The 19,861-nt window shown below is 39.9% G+C and overlaps 1 protein-coding gene across 1 annotated transcript in view; it reads right to left on the bottom strand.

The window, feature by feature from the left end:
* Positions 1–19,861, bottom strand: part of LOC150082029 (rho guanine nucleotide exchange factor 17-like) — an 862,761-nt gene that overhangs the window by 285,669 nt on the left and 557,231 nt on the right. The window lies entirely within an intron of this gene.

Genomic DNA, 19,861 nt, shown 5'->3' with positions numbered 1-19,861 from the left:
GGATATGAGATTCGGCTTTGATAAGCACGTCCAGCATTGATCTGTTCTTCCGAAAGCCATACTGTTATTCTGGAAGGAGATTATCTGACTCCAGGATATAAGTGAGTGTAGTATGAACCATCCTTTCAAAAATTTTCCCATGCAGCTTGTAAGAGATATTGGCCTGTAATTTTCAACACAGGAAGGATCTTTTCCTGGTTTTGGTAAGGCGATAATGAACGAATGGTGCCAGGAAGAAGGAAAGGCATTTTCAGAGAAGATCCGATTATAAAAAATTAATAGGGATCTCAAGTCTTCTTCAAGTAAATTCTTTAGCATAACATAATGAACACCAGATGGACCTGCTGCACTATTGGAAGATCTGTTTAATGATTCTTATAGTTCTATTAATGTAAATGGTTGGTTGTATGGGAATAAGTGGTGCGTGAAGAAGTTGATTTTATACTGTTCTGCAATTGCTTTGATGTTCTGGAAGGTGGACGCACAGGAGGCAGAAGCAGAGATTTCAGCTAGCAAATGATTCTGCTAGTGCATTGGCAATTTCTTCAGCTGCACATAGGTCTTTCCCTTTCCACTGAAGTATTGGAGAGGGTAGTCGAACGAATTTTCCATTTAGCGCCTGTATTCTTTTCCATATGACCCATGTATCTGAGTCTTTGGTGATGGTTGAGGCAAAAGCAATTCATGAATCCCATTTTGCTTTCCGCCTAACTTGTCTAGCTTTTGCTTTGAGTCTTTTATAAGCAATTAGGTTACTAGTGGTGGGATACTTTCGGAAATTATTCCAAACAGTCGTCTGACTGTTTTTTGTTAGGAGACATTTTTTCCGGTCTTTCTTTAGGAATGTGGGGCATCCAATATCCATGGTGTCATCTGCATGGAGTTCTAGAATGGGCTCCTAGCAGCTCATCTACATCCATACTACTGGTAGGTGATTCCATTTTTTTAGAGACCGAGTGAGATTTTAATTGTTCTTTTTCAACTGGGACCGATGGGGCTTGAGTAGGGGTGCCGATTGGAGTATTAGTGGCTTCACTAGTTTTTTGGAGGATTATCTTTTTTAAAGGTTGAAAGTGTAGATTTAAGCCAATTCGCTAGAGAAGTGTTAGGTGGAACTGATACATCTGTTTGAGCTGCAGTAGAAACAAAGTTTCGAGTGCGATCTGCATAAGAACGACTACTGGCATGATGCTGTGAAGGGTATTGTAGAGCGTTGATACCTGCATGTACCGGTGAACCTTACAATAAAGATCTTATTTATTTATTACTAGGCATGGTCGACATAACTTTCTATTTTCTATTTTTGTATTTTCTTTCCTCTTATCCACAGCTCACAAGTTTTGAAAAGGCTGGATGGCTTCCTTTGCAGTTTGGACAAACAGGGGTTTTGACTGAGCAATCCACTTGTGTGTGATCTTTAGAGCCGCAGATCGGACATATGGCTTCACCTCTACATGCATGCTGCGAATGACCATATTTCTGATATTTAAAGAAGCGAATGGGATTCGGAATGTAAGGTCAAATCCGACAGTTTAGATAACCAACTTTAACTGAAGATAGTAAATCTGGAGTGCTGAATGTCAGTATGATGGATCTAGTTGGATTGAGATTTCCATCTTTTTTCGTCATAATCCTTTTCACATCTATTACCTTTTGACTGCTGAGTTCCTGCAGTAGTTCTTCTTCGGACACTGTAATTGGGTCCCACTCGCTGATGACACCTTTTGACGAATTTAAGGTTTTGTGGGGAGTAATTGTTACTGTCAACCCAACAAATGTTTTGGTCTTTAACAGCCACTCAGTGTTTTGCAGTAGCTTTTCAATCAGGAGGTCTCTGGATTGCAGTCTTTTCACCATTTTTGGTGATCCAGCAATAGACTCAAGAAGTTTTTGAATTAAGAAAGGTGATAACTTGCCTACAGGTTGAATGGATAGCAAATGTATGATCAAGAAATTTGGTATATCTCATGACACTGCACTTCCCTTCAAAAACGTTTTGGTTGGTTAGAGTCATGGTCTATGTCAGGATGTTCCGATCTGGAGCTTGAAGGCTCTAGAGATGGATGACAGCTTGTATCCGTGTCAGCTCCTTTTGGCCCTGGGGGTTTATCTTTACCACCCAGGTTACCAGCCCCACCACGGGGAGGCAGGAGCAGTGCTGCTTGGTGGCCAAGCGTAAAGGTTAGTGCAGTTAATAAGAGTAGAGAAAAATGCTCTTTAAACTCACAAGAATTGCTTGGCCACGGAAACACTTGGCACCCGGGGGCCGTGTACAAGGTCCTGCATCACTTCTTTAACCAGTGACTCCATTATTTTCCCCAGAAATGAAGTTAACCAAACAGGTCTGTAATTACCCATGTCACCCTCTAATTCCCTCTGTGAAATGGGGACACACTAGCACATCTCTAGTAGATAATTATGGCTAAAGGTTTGCTTACCTCCTTCAGTGCCTCCCTTAATATAACTGGATAGATTCTATCCACCCCAGGTGCATTTTTATGTTTAGCTTCAACAAGTTCTCTTCCACTTTTCTCTTAGTTGTCACAAAATCATTTAGCTCCCTGTGAGAGTTTGATAAAATTCTGGTAGCTCCTTCTATTAAGACTACTTTGAGTGCAAATACAGATGCAAAACACCTATTCAGTATGTCAGAAACCTGAGCAGGTATATCAACAATTAAACAATCGATATCAAGTGGACCAATATAATCCATCCCCTTCTTTCTAGTGTTTACATAAATAAAGATATCGTTGCTGTTTTCCTTCGCATCCTTTGTCAAAGCCTTCTCGTAATCTGACAGCTTGCGTAATGTCTTTTTTGACTTAATTACAGACTAGTTTATATCTATCATAGGCTTCTGCATCACCTGATAATTTATATGTATCCCATGCATTTTTCTTCTCTAGCATCAGTCTCATTATTTTGTCTGTCATTCGTTTAGGCCTTGAACAGTATTTCTTAGTTGTTATGAAAAGCTTAGTAGTTTCTAAAATTACTTCCATGAATGCTACCTATTCAGAATTTGCTATTGTTAACATCATCATCAGTCAATCCCACTGCATGGAATTTAAATGCAGTCCAAGACCAGTGCAGTCAAGCATACAAAAGCATGACTGCACAATTAAAAATTGGTTGCTATCAGAATGTAAAAACATGATACTATTAATTATTGCCAAATTTAAATTTGTAGAGACATTTATTGAACAAAATGTTGAAATTATTCCAGCACTACAAATTAATCCAGAAAATACTTTTATTTACCATTTAATACCTTTGGTCTGATGAGTCCTGTTTCCAGTTATTTTGAGCAGATGGGAGGGTACATATCTGTCAGAAACAGCATGAAGCTATGCACCTGTCATGTCAACAAGAAACTGTTCAGGCAGGTGGGCGGTCGGTAATGGTCTAGGGTGCGTTCAACTGGCACATGTTGGGACCTCTGGTATGTCTAAAGGGCATCTCTGAACAGTCCAGATCACGTGTCCATCCATTTGCACCCCTTCATGGTCATTGTGCACCCACAGGACAATGCACCTCCCCACAGAGCTGTGGTGAATAGAACATGGTTCGTAGAGCATTGCACAGATTTCACCACCATGGAATGGCCTTCCCGTTCACCAGACATGAACCCTATGGAGCATCTTTTGGATGCTGTGGAAAGGTCCATTCGAGCTTTGGATCCTCTGCCCAGGAATGAGATGGAATTATGGATAGCAGTGCAGCAAGCATGGATGGAAATACCTGTGGAACGCTTTTGTGAACTAAATGCCTCGCTGTGTGACTGACCTTATCCAGGTGAAAGGTGGGTCTACCTGTTACTTGTTAGGTATCCCAAGATTTCTGTCCACTCAGTGTAGTAGAGAATGAAAGAGACCTGGGAATAAATGTGCATTCAGATATGAAGTTTTCTGAGCAGTGCTAGACAGTCTGCAAGAGTAGTTCATGGAGTCTTGTCAATGATTTACAGGAATTTTTATAGCAGGGATAAGGGGGTCTGGAAGCCTCATTTTAGGAAGGATGTAGAATTGCTGGAATGAGTACAGAGAAGGGCAAACGAGATTGCCCTTCTCTATACTCATTCCAGATGTCACTGTCGTTGTTGTGGAATTTAATGACACATAGGCTGCCAGGGCCATATTGTGTGTTTCTAATGGTTAATATGATATTTTAACTTTATTGTAATAATTGTTATATTTTATTATAAATTCCAATATGATTTAGGAAGATAAACAGTTCTTTCTTATTAGGATCATCTCCAAGAATCTGCAATAATGTTAAGGATGACTGCGCATTAGTAATTGATTTAAAGGTGTTTGAGCGGATATTAAAAAGGTGAGGACATTCCACTAATAAATGACAAACAGTCAGTTGTACATGACATGATGTGCATTGTGGGGAACTGTCACTCACTAAGAGATACGCATGAGTAAGGTGAGTATGCCCAATCCTTAGCCTGCCTAGAAATATTTCTTCTTGCCTGCTTTTCCGGAAACTAGAGAGCTACAACTTTGGGTCTGGTTTTATTCGGTAAAGTATGTTTCCTGGATAACCACTCCAGACTGTTGACCAGCTCTTATCACATGCTTTATGGATATGTTTGTAATCGGAATATGGAACTTGAAAAGTCTGTGAAATAGTAGTATCTGGTTGCTTCGATGCAAGATCTGCTCTTTCATTTCCTGCTATCCCAGAATGCCTTGTGATCCAGTAGGATGTCACAGTTTGGTTCAACTCATTGCAAGTATGTAGTTTAGAATGTATTTGTTTTATTACAGGGTGAGAGGAATTAGTATTAGTACTTAGAGCAGAGACAGCAATGAGTGAGTCTGTGTATATTAATGCAGGCATAATTAAAAGTTCAATAACCTGATCCAGAGCCAGGCATAAAGCTCAGCAGTGAAGATACTGCATTCTGTTGGTAATGAGAGAGAAGTAGTGAATGAAGGGAAGATTGCCACACCTAATTGGGTCTCAGTTTTTGATCCATCTGTATAGATTTTACAGGCCCGTGAGTTAGAAGCAGAGTGAGCTTCATGTAACTGTGCGATATTGGAGGGAGACAAAGTATTCTTCCCCTACTGTTGGAAATAGTCATCGTAAATTGCAGAAATATTTGTCCAAGGTGGATTGGGAGATGTCATGTCCTGAAATATATTATTGATTTTTATATTCCATGATTGAGCTAGTTCTTTAAGTCTAAGTGGAGCAGGTCGGTTTGCAATTGGTTTACTATTGTAAAAGGACTCCCATTCGGTATTGTACAGGCATCTCCAATTAGGATGAGAAAGAAGACTGCAGACTTCTGTGACATATAAGAGAAGTAATGTTTTCCTCCGAAGATGTAAGGGAGGTTCGCGGGCTTCAATGTAAAGTCTCTGAACTGGAGAAGTTCTGAAAGCCCCTAGATAAACTCTCAAAGCACTGCGCTGGATGGTGTTTAACCGCCCTAAAGTTGCTGTTGTTATTTGGTTTTAGGAGCATTAGCAACTAAGACCATATTGCTCTGGGAATATGCAGTGGTCATTACCTGACCTTTCTGCATCCTCCGTATTTGGTGGTCACGGGCTCGAACCCCGGTCTAATCAAGAAGCATGTGCTATGCACTGCTGCTCCTGCCCACCTGGCTACGGAGGCGCCCCACTCTAAAGTACTTTTCCTCTCACAGAGTCATACACTGGAGAGCCATAGTCCAAGCAAGACCTGATGAGAGCTCTATAAAGACAGATCAGGGTATATATCTATCAGCAACCCATGACATGGATGACACATACCGGAGTATATTCAATTTCTTCATACAGATATTTCAAAGGTAGGTCATGTGTGCTAGAAAGTTCAGTTTCCTATCTAACATCAGGCCAAGAAAACGGACAGTGTGAGCAAGGGGGATTGGCACATTATTTATCTTTAGCTCAGGATCAGGATGAAGTGACCGTAGTTTACAGAAGTAAGTGGTGATGCATTTCTGTTCGGCAAGATGGTATCCATTTCTTAAGGTCCAGGATTCTATTTTGGCAAGAGCAATTTGTAACTGTCTTTCGATAGTATTCATACTTTGTGATTGGCAAGATATGGTGAGGTTATCTGCACACATGTATACTTCTATAGTTTTTCGGAGATTTTGTAATATGTTATTGACCTGTATCATAAATAGAGTAGCACTCAGGATAGAGCCCTGTGGGACACCCTCTTCTTGAACGTTAAATGATGAGAGCACATTTCAACATCAGACTTGAAAGGTGCATAACTTTAAAAAGTTCTGAATTATTTGAGGAAGGTAGCCCCCTAACTGATTCAGACCTTTAATAACATTTAATGACGCCAAGTGGTATCAAATGCTTTCTGAATATCTCGGTTGATCATCACTAGATACTGTCTCGTGACAAAGGCGTTGCATATGCTGGATTTGAATTTAACCAATAAATCTAGGGTAGGCCTGTTTTTGCAGAAGCCATATTGGTGATCAGAAAGAAGATTTTGGGAGTCTAGAATCCAGGTGAGCCTCTTATGCACCATCCTTTCAAATATTTTGCCCAAACAGCTTGTCAATGATATGGGTCCGTAATTCTGAACTACAGAGGGATCTTTGCCTGGTTTTAGTATAGCGCAAATATAAATATGACACCACGACAGAGAATATGTATTTTCTGATAAGATACGGTTATAGAAGAGTAGCCGACTGGGCTAGGCGGATGGGTAAAGTGCCTGCCTGGCAACCCAAAGGTCGAGGGTCTGAATCGCGCCTCGGACTTGGATATTACGATGGTGCCGTACTCTACGGTTGGACCTCACAGCCACGATACACAAAGGAAGCAGGAAAAAACTGGTTCCTTCATGCATTGCTCACATGATACGATAAAAAAAAAAAATGAAAAAAGAAGAAAAATAATAATATGCCTCGGGTTTCGCATAGATGCTTCAGCATACTGTAGTGAATGGTCCTGCTCAAAGATTCTTTGAGCTCAGCTAGAGTAAAAGGCTGATTATGTGGAAGTGAGACCTTGTTGAAAAATTCAAGTTATGATGTTCTTCATTAGTTTTAATGCATTGAAAGGAGATCACATAAGAGGAAAAGGTGGAAATATTATAGAAAGATTCTGCTAAAGCATTTGCAATATCAGTAGGGAAAGAGAGGTCCTGCCCATTCCATTGTATTATTGGAGATTGCAGTGGTAAAAAATTTCCCATTGAGGGCTTGTATTCTTTTTCCAGATAATTGGAGTGTCAGTATTTTTGTTAATAGCTGAGGCAAAGTTAATCCAAGAGTCATGTTTTGCTTTTTTTTAATTTGCCTTGCTTTGGCTCCAAGTTTTTTTGTAAACAATTAGGTTAGCAGTAGTTGAGAATTTGTGGAAGTGGTTCCAAGCACGGTTTTTTCCTACTTTCATTTCGGAACAATTTGTATTCCGCCACTGATTTTGATGTACAAGCTTGTGCCAGTCAGATTTTGGGATGGAAATTTCTGCTGCAGATAATATATGATTGATAATGTGATCAGTCATGTCATTAAGATATTGTTGCTGAACATATTGTTTGTCAGGTAGGACACAAGTGGAATAGTTTTTCCAGTCTGCTTTATGCAAATTCCAAGAAGTATGGCCTTCAGAGCATGACACAACCTGTGTTTGAACGGAACTGATGATAGGAAAATGGTCACTGTGGAATGGATCTTTCAGAACTAACCATTCCATGATTGGAAAAAGAGATGCTGAACAGATGGATAGGTATATGGCTGATGTAGTACCTGTAGGTAGTTGAACACGAGTTGGAGAGCCAGAATTTAGGAGTTAGGTTATGGTTATCCAGGAATCTTTCAATTGATTGGCCTCTCTTATCCATGGTGGAAGATCCCCACAATGGACAGTGACCATTGAAATCACCGAGTAAACTGACAGGAGGTGGCAGCTGTGTGATTAGATTATCAAGTTCAGTCTGAGAGCAAGGATAATTCGGTGAGATATAAATGGATGCAAGGGTTAACGATATGCCCATTGCCATCCGAACTGCTACAACTTTTAAGGAAGTTTGTAGTTGGAGATATCTTGATGGTATAGTAGATTTGACAAGAACAGTTACTCCTCCACAAGCAGGACCATTAGAATCCCTGTCTTGCCTAAACATGGTGTAAATTTTGAATTTGAGAGAGACTTGTGGTGAGAGAAAGGTTTCCTGTAAGCATAAGTTTGAGTAAATCACTGAGGTCATCAAAATTACTGCATAATCCTCTATAGTTCCATTGTAGGAATTTGTTCATTGTTTGGGTTTGATTGATGAAGATTGATCTGACTGTTTTTTGTAGGTGGCATATTTCTGTCTTTCTTGTTTTGACTTCTTTTTTTGGGGTGGGGGGGGGGGGGGAATTGGGCATCTAGTATCCATGGTGTCATTTGCATGGAGTTCTAAAATGGGCTCATCATGTTTAAATTTTCATCTATGTCCATAGTGTTGATGGGAGATTGCATTTTTTTTTTTTTTAGAGTATCTCAGAATTTGGTTGCTCTGTGTCATATAGGACCAATGGAGACCATTAGGGACCATTGCTCTGTGTCATATGGGACCATTAGGGATGCTGATTGGCGTATTTGTAGCTTTGCTAGTTTTCTTTTGAGGATTTTCTTTTTTAGAAGTTGAAAGAGTGGATTTAAGCCAGTTAGCCAGAAAGGTATTAGGCCGAATTGATACATCCGTTTGAGCTCCAGTAGATACATAGTTTCTAGTGCGAACAGTATAGGATTGACTACTAGGCATGCTCAACATAACTTGCCTACGTGCCTTAGGAAATGTAACTTTATTTTCTATTTTATATTTTGAATTTTTTTCCCATTATCCATAATTCGCAAGCTTTGGAAAAGGCTGGGTGACTTCCCTTGCAGACTGAACACACACAGTGGTTATTGCTGAGCAATCAGCTTGAGTATGCTCCTTAGATCCGTAGATGCAGTCACCTCTACATGCCTGCAGGGAATAACCATATTTCTGGCATTTGAAGCAACTAACAGGATTCGGAATATATGGTCGAATCTAACAATTCAAATAGCCAGCTTTAATTGAGGATGGTAAGTCTGGAGTACTGAATGTTAAGATGATGGTTCTAGTTGGAGTTAGATGTCCACCTTTTTTACTCGTGATTCTTTTCACATTTATTACCTTTTGACTACTAAGTTCTTGGAGTAATAGTTCATCAAAGACTGTAATTAGGTCCCACTCACTGATCACACCTTTCAATGAATTTAAGGTTCTGTGGGGAGTAACTGATACTGCCCCCCAGCCCCTCATTGATGTTGTGTTTAACAGCAGCTCAGAATGTTTTGAGGTGGTTGTTTCAATTAGGAAGTCTCCGGATTGTAGTTACTTCACCATTTTTGGTCACCATTGCAATAGATTCTAAACATTTTTGTATTAAGAATGGTGATAACTTGCCTACAGGTTGGGCAGATAGAGAATTTACCAACAGGAAATTCGGTATATCACTATTACACTTTGCTTCCCTTCAAAACCTTTTGGTTGAATAGAGTCATGGTCAATATCAGATATTTATTCATGAGCTCTATGGCTCTAAAGGTGGATAACTATTTGTATCCTGATAGCTCCTTTTGGCCCTGGTGGTTTATCTTTACCTCCCAAGTTACCAGCCCTGCCATGGGGAGGCAGGAACAGGGCCACTTTGTGGCCAAGCGTAGAGATCAGTACAGTTAGTAAGATGAATTAAATTTAAAAAAAAAGGTACTTTCCTACTTCTGGGCTCACTTCTTGGTGCTTTTAAGAAAGTAGAGCTACTTAACAGAAAGGTAGATTAAGTATTTTTTGAGGACGAGAGTTTCCTGTGCGGACGTGCCTTTCTGCTGCTCTTGGAACAGAGAAGTTTTTCTGATTTATTTTCTGCTTTATTAGTTTAAATTGACATATTAACTTATTTCTAGAGTAGCTTTATATTCCTATTTACGGTACTTGTTTGTTTGTTTGTTTGTTATTTGGTTTTTAGGAGCATTAGCAACTAAGGCCATATTGCTCCGGGATATGCGGTGGTCATTCCATGACCTTCCCGCATCCTCTGTATTTGGTGGTGACGGGCTTGAACCCCGGTCTAATCGAGAAGCGTGTGCTACGCACTGCTGCTCCTTCCCACCTGGCTACGGAGGCGCCTTACGGTACTTAAAGTTAAAGTAACTTAGATAGAGATTTGTAGGTATTACTTAGTATCGGAAAGGGTATCAAATCCACGTGTTTACCGTTCATAAACAGCCGCCATTGTTACGTGAAAATTAATCAGTAAAATCTATTAATCTTGTCGAACTTCAATCTTGGCAATTAAATTGTACTTTTAACTATACATATAACTACTTAGGTTACGGAACATAAATAATTAGTAAAAATAAATAATACATAACTTGATACGGAAGTTATATAAAGGGATTTCATAGATAACACTCGTTACTGAAACGCGATACAGCATATGCGGAATTCGATAGCATTAGCTTTGTATAGTATAGTGCATAATATAATATTGTCAATTAATCATGTTAAACTTCATTGTCAATTAAATTGTACTTTTAACTATATATATATAACGACTTAGAGCACAAACGTAACAAATAATTAATACATACTTGATACGGAAGTTATATAAAGGGAACTCGTAGATAACACTCGATACTGAAAAATAAATATAGCGTTATAACTGTGTTAAGATACAAGTTTAAGGTTTTAATTTTGTTCTGAAATTGTAATTTTATTGACATTTAAATCGAAATCATGACTCTGACCAGAGCAGCAAAACAAAAGGCTCAAGCTAATGGGAGTGCTGAGGGGGGGGCAGTTGCCCTCTGAATCACAGCCTTTTAAGATGCACTGTTTGCTTGATGTTTGCGGAGCAATCGGGTACGGGACATGATACTGCCATGGGGGATGGCTTTGTGTGTACACGATGCAAGGAGTGCAAGGAAATTAGGCGACAACTCGGCGTTGTTATGGGCCTATATGAGACCTTGAAGGACAGGGTGGATGCCCTCGAAGGAAATAAATTGAGGGGGCCCATCAAGCTCTCAGCTGCCGACATCAACGCCAGAGCTTGCACTTGGTCATCATGCAACACAGAGGCAGCCCCCAAGGCAGAATTCGCTGGTCCCACAGGAACTAGTAGTTGTTGGTGACTCTATTGTCAGGGAAACGGGGAACATGCTTTGTAAAAAGGATAGGTGGAACAGGACCAGGGTATGTCTGCCAGGGGCAAAGGTTGATGACGTTGCAGAGCAGATATCATCTTTTAGGGGCACAAAAGGTGATATAGTTGTACACGTTGGCACTAATGATATTAAGAGTAGGAGACCAGCGGAATTACTTAACAAGTACAGGTCACTGTTGAAAAAAAGCCGTGAAGTAGGGTTGAATTTGAAAGTGTCTGCAATTCTGCCCAGACACGATAGGAGGGAGTATATGATGAGAGCCTTGTCGATCAATTAGGCCCTGGAAAGATTCTGCAGGGCTCAAGGGGTAGAATTTTTTTCAGCCTGGACTGTACTTATTAACAGGAGAGATTGCTTCTACAGGGATGGGATACACTTAAATAGAAAGGGTGCAAGAATATTTGCTGATGCTATCGAGGCAGTGTTGGGGGGGGGGTCGGAAAACTGCTAGCTTGGGGGAGACAAAGACTAATAGATTAACAGTAGCCACTGGCAGAGGTGAAAGAGATTCTTGCACTGCTTCTATTGGAATGAGCAGAAGCCTGAAAAACAAGATGCAGGATATTTCAGAGACTGCTGGAAGTCATTGCGGTACAAGTAAACACATGGGTTGTGTTAGGGTAGCTAAGAACAGAAACAGGTGCATGTATACTTGCGTGTACACCAATGCTAGGAGTTTAGTAAATAAATTTGATGAATTTGAAGTATTGCTCAAAACATCAAAGGCAGATATTGTTGGGATATCACAGACGTGGTGTCACACAGATATAAGGAATGCAGAACTGGAATTTGGAGAGTACAACGTCTACAGAAAGGATAGACAGGATAGGAAGGGAGGAGGGCTTATGCTATTAGTTAAGAAACACATAAAATCCAAGGAAGTGAAGCCAGTCGACATCATTGGACAGGGTAGTGTCGAGTCAGTTTGGTGTGACATAAGCATAGGTAAATCAAAATTGAGAGTAGGAGTGTGCTATAGGCCTAATGACTCTGATGAGTATAATAAGATACTGTACAGTGAAATAGAATGGGCCAGTAAATCAGAGAGTCTTATAATGGGGGATTTTAATTTCCCAGATATTGACTGGAATTTGTGGGTTGGTCACTCGCACACTAGCAAGGCTTTTGTGGATTTATTGGATGATTGTTTTCTACACCAGCATGTTCGGGTGGCAACTAGAGGGAGTAATACTCTTGATCTGATTATCAGTAGTGATTCTTCATGCATTAAGAATCTCCAGATAAAGGAACCACTAGGTGGAAGTGATCACAGTGTGCTGAAGTGGGATTTACTCAAGGAGGTAACTACCATCAGAGGTAAAGGGAAGGGTTTTTGCTTTCGTAAAGGCGACTATGATGGTCTGAGACAGTATTTAAATTCTATACAGTGGGACAAACTGATGATGTTACCAACAGCAAATTCAAAATGGGAAGCATTCAAGGAACTAATCTTGGAAGCTACCAGGCTTTACATACCAACCAAGAAATATTGTTCAAGGTTTAGGCCTAAATGGTCAGATGAATTAATGAGACATATAGCAGAGAAGAAAAATGCATGGGATACATACAAATTAATGGGTGACATGGAAGCCTATGATAGAGATAAGTTGGTCTGTAACAAAGTCACAAAGGAGATTAGGCAGGCAAAGGCAGATTATGAGAAACCCTTGGCAAAGGATGCAAAGAAAAACAGAAAAGAGTTCTTTACCTATTTAAACTCAAGAAGGAAAGGGATGAATCAGATTGGTCCAGTGGATGTTGATGATTCAACAATTGAGGATCCTGCTCAGGTGGCTAACAATCTAAACGAGTATTTTGCATCTACATTCACACATGAGGAGTTATTCAGGAAGGGGAGTCGTAGGTGAAGTAAACATTGGCACTGAGCTAGATGATTTTCTAATAACTGAGAGGAAAGTGGAGGAGAAATTGTTAAGGATAAACATAAAAAAGGCACCTGGGGTGGATGGGATCTATCCAGTTATATTAAAGGAGGCAGCAAAGGAAGTAAGCAAACCCCTAGTCATAATTATGAGAGCTTCTTTGGACTCAGGGGAGGTACCCATAGACTCGAGATGTGCAAATGTAACCCCAATTCACAAAAGAGGATCAAAGGCTGACACAAGTAATTATAGAGCTGTTAGATTAACTTCGGTTCCAGGAAAATTAATGGAGGCACTGGTTAAAGAAGCACTGCAGGATCATCTAGACAAGAATTCAATTATAGCTCAGACACAGCATGGTTTTGTTAAGGGCAGGTCTTGTCTGACCAATTTGATTGGATATTTTGATGTAGTCACAAAAGAACTGGATGCAGGGAATAATTTTGATATTATATATTTGAATCTTAGAAAGGTTTTTGATACTGTTGCGCATGGAAGACTGCTGCACAAATTGGAGCAGTGTGGCATTGGATGCAAATTGCTGCTATGGATAAAGGGATGGTTGAGTGGCAGAAGACAGAGAGTGGTAATCAATGGACACTGCTCAACGTGGACTAATGTTATTAGTGGTGTTCCTCAGGGTTCAGTGTTGGGTCAATTGTTGTTTTCTGTATTTATAAATGATATTGATGATGGTATATCAAGCTTAATGTCCAAGTTTGCAGACGATACAAAGGTTGGCAGGGTTGTTAAGGAATTTTAAATGAAGTTTAACATTGACAAATGTAAAGTACTACATATGGGAAACAGTAACCCCAGATCAAAGTATCAACTCTGTGGTACTACGCTGACAGTGGTAGAGAATGAAAAGGACCTGGGGGTAATTGTGCAGGCAGATATGAAGTTCTCTGAGCAGTGCACATGAGCTGCAAGAGTAGCTTATGGTGTCTTGTCAATGATAGACAGGAATTTTTCTAGCAGGGATAGGGATGTGATTATTTCCTTGTATAAGGCATTGGTCAGGCCACACCTTGAGTACTGTATACAGGTCTGGAGGACTCATTTCAAGAAGGATGTAGAGCTGCTGGAACGAGTACAGAAAAGGGCAACAAGATTAGTGAATGGAACAAAGGGTTGCTCTTACGAAGAAAGGCTTAAGTTTTGCAAATTACAGAGTCTGGAGACTAGGCATCGGCGAGGTGATCTGATAGAGGTGTATAAGGCTTTGAATGGCTTGAACATGCTCAATGCCGATGGGATTCTTCCTCTTGCTCAGAATAATCACCTGAGAAGGCATAAATTCAAATTGAGGAAGGACGGATGTCGGATAGATGTGCGGAAATTTGCCTTTAGCCAGCGGGCAGTTGGTTTATGGAATAGACTTCCATCACTTGTTGTTGAAGTTGATAGCCTAAACAAATTTAAGGCTCAGCTGGACAGGTATTTCGAACGAACGGAGGGGTGAAATGGGAGTAGTGGTTGTGTGTGTGTTTTTTTTTTTGGCTGATGCTGAATAAGCTTGCTTTCTTGCATCATATGCCTCTACTAATGCTAATGCTAGGCATGCACTGCTAATGGCAAGTACGGTTTTTCAGAACACAAGAAAAGCCCTTGAACAACTCTCAGCAGCAATAGAAAGTACAGCTCTGACTCTGAAGAATGTTCAAGAAAATCTAGCGGTTTCGATTGACGAAAACCAAATACTTCGAGCCCAAAATGCAGAAATCTCTCAAGAGCTATTCACCCTCAAGCAATTCATAATGAATATCTATTTATCAGAACATACACTGAGACCTGAAAGTACAGCATATGGCAAGTACAAACAATGGGATAATGAATATAATGATTCAGACGCTATCTCAAAAGAAACCCGACAACGGATCACTGATAGCAGTGTCACACTAGAGCACCAGTATCCATGTGTAGCGAACAGTTCCCAGTGGTGATCTCAGCAACAAGGGGACACATACTGCAAGCTGAAGAATGTTTTGTTACCTTCGAACAGGAAAAAATCAATAAGCATCTGCATAACAGTACAACCATTTCCTCTCAGAGCTGCATCTCAATGCATAAAAACTCCTCATCTGAAATTCATACAGTAAAAAAAAGACAACAGAGCATACATTGAAAGAGGATACTCAGAAGATAAGGGGTGTAACACTTGCTGGTACTAATTCAGTGGATACAGTCAATGAGGTTGATGGCTGCTGCCTAAACCCACCATAGCAAAAACAATCGTTTTGGCGGTCTTATGCCGACGTTACCGCTATCAGCCTAACTGCCGTCTGACCCAAGGGTAGATACAACCAAAACGGCACCCACGAGGAGAACCAACCTCTTAATCCAGCGCTGTGTCATATTTCCCTCTATCTCTAACAAACATCAATGAAAAGAGCATCATAAAACATCATCCAAAACCCAATCAATGAAAGACTTGCCCGGCATATAACTACAATATAACGGCTGTACTGACTCAGGACCAAATCTTTGTGTCAAGGTTAAATCCAAAAACCACTACTCAGGCAATCACAGAAATGTATTGGAAGGGATACTCCATCAGAGTAGATGTTAGACAACTACGTACGCGCCACGTATCTTATGCCTCTTTCATTGTCTCAAAGCCAGCTGACCCCTGCCAACCACTAATAATCTTGGACCCATGGCCACAAAATACTCTAATCAAACCTTTTGAAGACAGAAAAGCTAGCATGCTCCAGAGGGGACATAATAATACACAGATATAGCAATTATAGAGTGTCCCATTTACACCCGCATCTGTAACTATCAGAGATGCTACACTCATAACATAAGAGGCATAAGTTGCAAACTCCATTCACTTCAATCTATTCTCTTTACTGCAGAGTACGATATTATTTGTTTAATGGAGACCTGGATGAACCACAATAGATGTATTGACACTCTTTGCCTCCCTTTGAACTATGCTGCTCAAGTTAATGGGCGGGCCATTCGCCGTGGTGGTGGAGTTGCAATCATCTATAAAAATTCCTTTTCTCGACATAGGACCAACTCAAGTAGTTCCGAAAACTTTGAAGCCATCTCTGTAATATTTGATCTCGATGAAATTAGAATACAGGTTTGCACTGTCTATCTCCCTCCAGAACACACCCTAGAGGTTAGAACGGAATTAGCGACCTGGATTACTACCAATCTCCAACCCAATGTCCCTACTATTCTCGTAGGAGACTTCAACATGCCTCTGCCAACGTACTCAATGGCTCGGTATTCTCTGGAAAACATGTTACATATGCTCGACCTTTATCCTCTTCAAACACCCCCAACTCGCGGAAATCAGCAGCTCGACCTCATTTTTCACAACACACTTCATGCAGAACTTATCGAACCAACCTTCTTCTTCAAATCAGATCATCAACTATTAGATTGTGAATTTTGTGCCCACTCCGACCTCTCTAATACCTCGGTTGAAGAATGTGGCCCGCTGCATACGAGAAGAGTCTTTTAAAACAAGTTCATTAAGCAAGAAATAATCCTCCATCGTCTCACTATGTATAAATGGAACTGTCTGTTAGAAAAGTCAGGGCCTGAAGCCGCTTCCATCCTGGCTGAAGAATTATTTCAAATAGCTTGTGTTGGTGCTTCTAAGGAGATTCGGATCACACATCGGTCTAACTGGTAGTTTAACAACAATATGAAGGTTGTGTTTGTAAGAAAACAAAAGGCTTACAGAAAATGGCAGAAAACCAGAACCCCTGAAGACTACATCGCTTACAAAAAAGAACGAACCTGTTTCTTAAAGCACAAACGGCAAGAGTACAACTTTGCAATTTCTAAAAAGCTTAAACAGTCTAAAAGAATCAATAACAATAAGAATACCAACTTCATCATGAACGAAACCTTATTTAGGGAATGGGTGAACAGTACCTTCGGAATCTCTCCAGATCCTAATTTAAAGTATAACTCTCTCGCACCAGACAAAACCAGTTGGCTGGTAAATTACACGAATAACATGACTCCATCTGGATCCAATTTGATATCAGACCTCTACTAACAGAAATCACCATAACCAAAGAAAATGTAATTCAGGCATTAAATTGTCTCCCAAATAAATCCACTTCTGGCCCCAATATGTTCCCCCTCTTCATCATGAAAGTAAGCAGCCCATTCATCATCGAGATCTTGCTACACATATTTAGAGAAACCCTACACGCTGGGATTATCCCTGAAATATGGAAACATTATATTGTAAATCCCGTGCCTAAAGTCAAACATCTGAAAGACAAGAAGGACTTTCGTCCCATCTCTATAAGCTGTAATTTATTAAAATTGTTCAAGAAGACTCTACTGCCAATTCTTTTTATGCATTTTTTCCATAAAAGATCACCATATTTACATACTGTGATTCCAAAGAGATCAACTGTGACGAATTGATTGGACACCCTATTTCGGATCCAAACGACTCTGAACGCCAAAGAACAGATTGATGTAGTATTTTTAGACATTAAAGCTACTTTTGATAATGTCTCAATCAATTCCTTGATGACAATATTTGAAAGGCATTTCAGAATACAGGGAGGCCTATTAAAAGTCATCGTTTCCATTCTTAAACAAAGGCATCTGAGAGTAGAACATAGAACCTTCCAATCGAACCACCTTGGGGGACTACAGAGCAGTCCCCCAAGGTGGCATCCTTTCTGCACTATTTTTTGCTGCCGCTTTGGACCCCTTCCTCTCTACGCATCCTGACTGCAGCTCTTACACAAATGATATAAAACTCTTCATCTCGTCAAAATACGGTGACAAATCTGACGCAATCAACGCCCATGCCACTGCCCTAATAGAAGAACTTGACCATTATCTTGAGAATATTGGCCTATCCATAAATCTGACCAAGTCAGCACAAATGTCTTTCACCAACTTGAAGAAGAAGATGAACATAGACATCAACATCAATGGTATTATGGTCCAAAAGGTCTCTCATCACACTGATCTAGGGCTCACCTGGGATGAAGGCCTGACCTTCCAACAACACTTTGCCAACACTAAAGCAAAAACTCTGTCAGCAATGTGGGCGATAAGACAGGAACTTACTGGAGTAAACAACCAAAAACTTGCCACTCACTACATACAAACATGTCTTGTTCCGATTCCCATATATGCCTCAACGATCTGGTTCTCTGCTTCCCTCAGTAACATCAAAAAATTCATGGGTATCGAGTACTGGATTTTAAGGTGGTTGAACCGTGTTAATGGCTACCCCTACACCATCTCGAGATCAATCATGTATGCTAACCTTGGTTGCACTTCTTGGAATCAATTGCTCATTACAGGAAATCTGTGTAATCTCTGTCAACTCCTCACCGATCGCTTTGACGCTCCAAATGGCGATAATCTTGTTGTAGGCCCTAGGCTTTCCTGCATTCTTTGCAATAGTGCATGGATTCCTCTGAGAAGCTTATTACAGAATTTAACTATACTTAGATGTTTTCCGTCTAACATCCTCCAAATGTACAACACCCTGATGATTGATCCCCCACATGTTCTGTGATGAGAAAGCATACAGATCTGAGAAGATACCAAGATGTACCAACACACAACTGTAGAAGTTTCCTGATTATCTCCTTCAGGATGGAATCTCCCATCAACTCTACTTTGCTGAAGAATTAATTTGTTTTAAATCATTATGTGTTTTGTATGTATATGTATGAGCTGTATATGCATATATTAGGACGCGTATGTGTTTATATGTCTCTACCTTTTGCTTGTGTCACTGTATATATTTCTATATGCTTTATTTGCTCATTAGATGTTATTTGTTGGAATATAGAAACTAATGTTTATATATGCGTAATTTATGTACGATTTCTATGTTTGCTCTCTAAGTTATAATGTACAAATGTATATAGGCACCCTCCTAGCTGAAGGCTGTTCAGGGGTGAAGCATATGTAATAAATTGAATAATAAATAAATAAATAAAAATTTGAAAACAGAAGGGCTCCATGAATTCCTATCTTTTGAGAATGGGAATCTACTGCTAAGATTGTGAGATTTAAGGGATTATGTTCTCATCGATGGCATTAAATGCTACCTCAGAGTAAACCATTCTCCCTATATTACAGTATTACTGGTATGGTCTTATTATTTGTGCAACTTTTCCTGGAATAACCTAAGCAAGAGATGTTGCATTCCCATATTACCTCATATTTGTTTGTTTGTTATTTGGTTTTTTTAGGAGCATTAGCAACTAAGGCCATGTTGCTCCGGGGATATGCGGTGGTCATTCCCTGACCTTTCCGCATCCTCTGTATTTGGTGGTCACGGGCTTGAACCCCGGTCTAATCAAGAAGCGTGTGCTACGCACTGCTGCTCCTGCTCACCTGGCTACGGAGGCGCCTATTACCTCATATACTTCCCCAATAGTGTGGAGAGGACAGGGACCTGATCTGAGGATGTGAATTAGGAAATAACCTTTTTTAACACAGTAGTTTATTCTTTATTTAATTATTCTTCCTGAGTTGATGCCCTTCAACCAATGTATATTGCATTAAAAAGCAATTGCAACAATTCCATACCCCTGTACAGAATTTTTTTTTCACTACCACTGCAGTTGAACATATACAGAATTAGTCATTGTCAACTTATTTAAAACATCAATAAGCTTATTCTGTTGATTATAAATATATTTATAAATGAAATAAATAAGTATTCTTTCGTTAACTTGCCAATAATCAAAGTCATGATGGCAAGGTACTTATTAATTCCTCTGCAATAGCTACTTATGCTCTATTTTAGAGCTACTCTTCATGCTTTATAAAATATCT

The sequence above is a fragment of the Mastigoproctus giganteus genome, chromosome 8 (genome assembly GCF_048544385.1).
Source record: "Mastigoproctus giganteus isolate SK-2022 chromosome 8, ASM4854438v1, whole genome shotgun sequence".
Taxonomy (NCBI): Eukaryota; Metazoa; Arthropoda; class Arachnida; order Uropygi; family Thelyphonidae; genus Mastigoproctus; species Mastigoproctus giganteus.
Note: the sequence above shows the minus strand (reverse complement) of the source record. Positions and strands in the feature narration are given on the sequence as shown.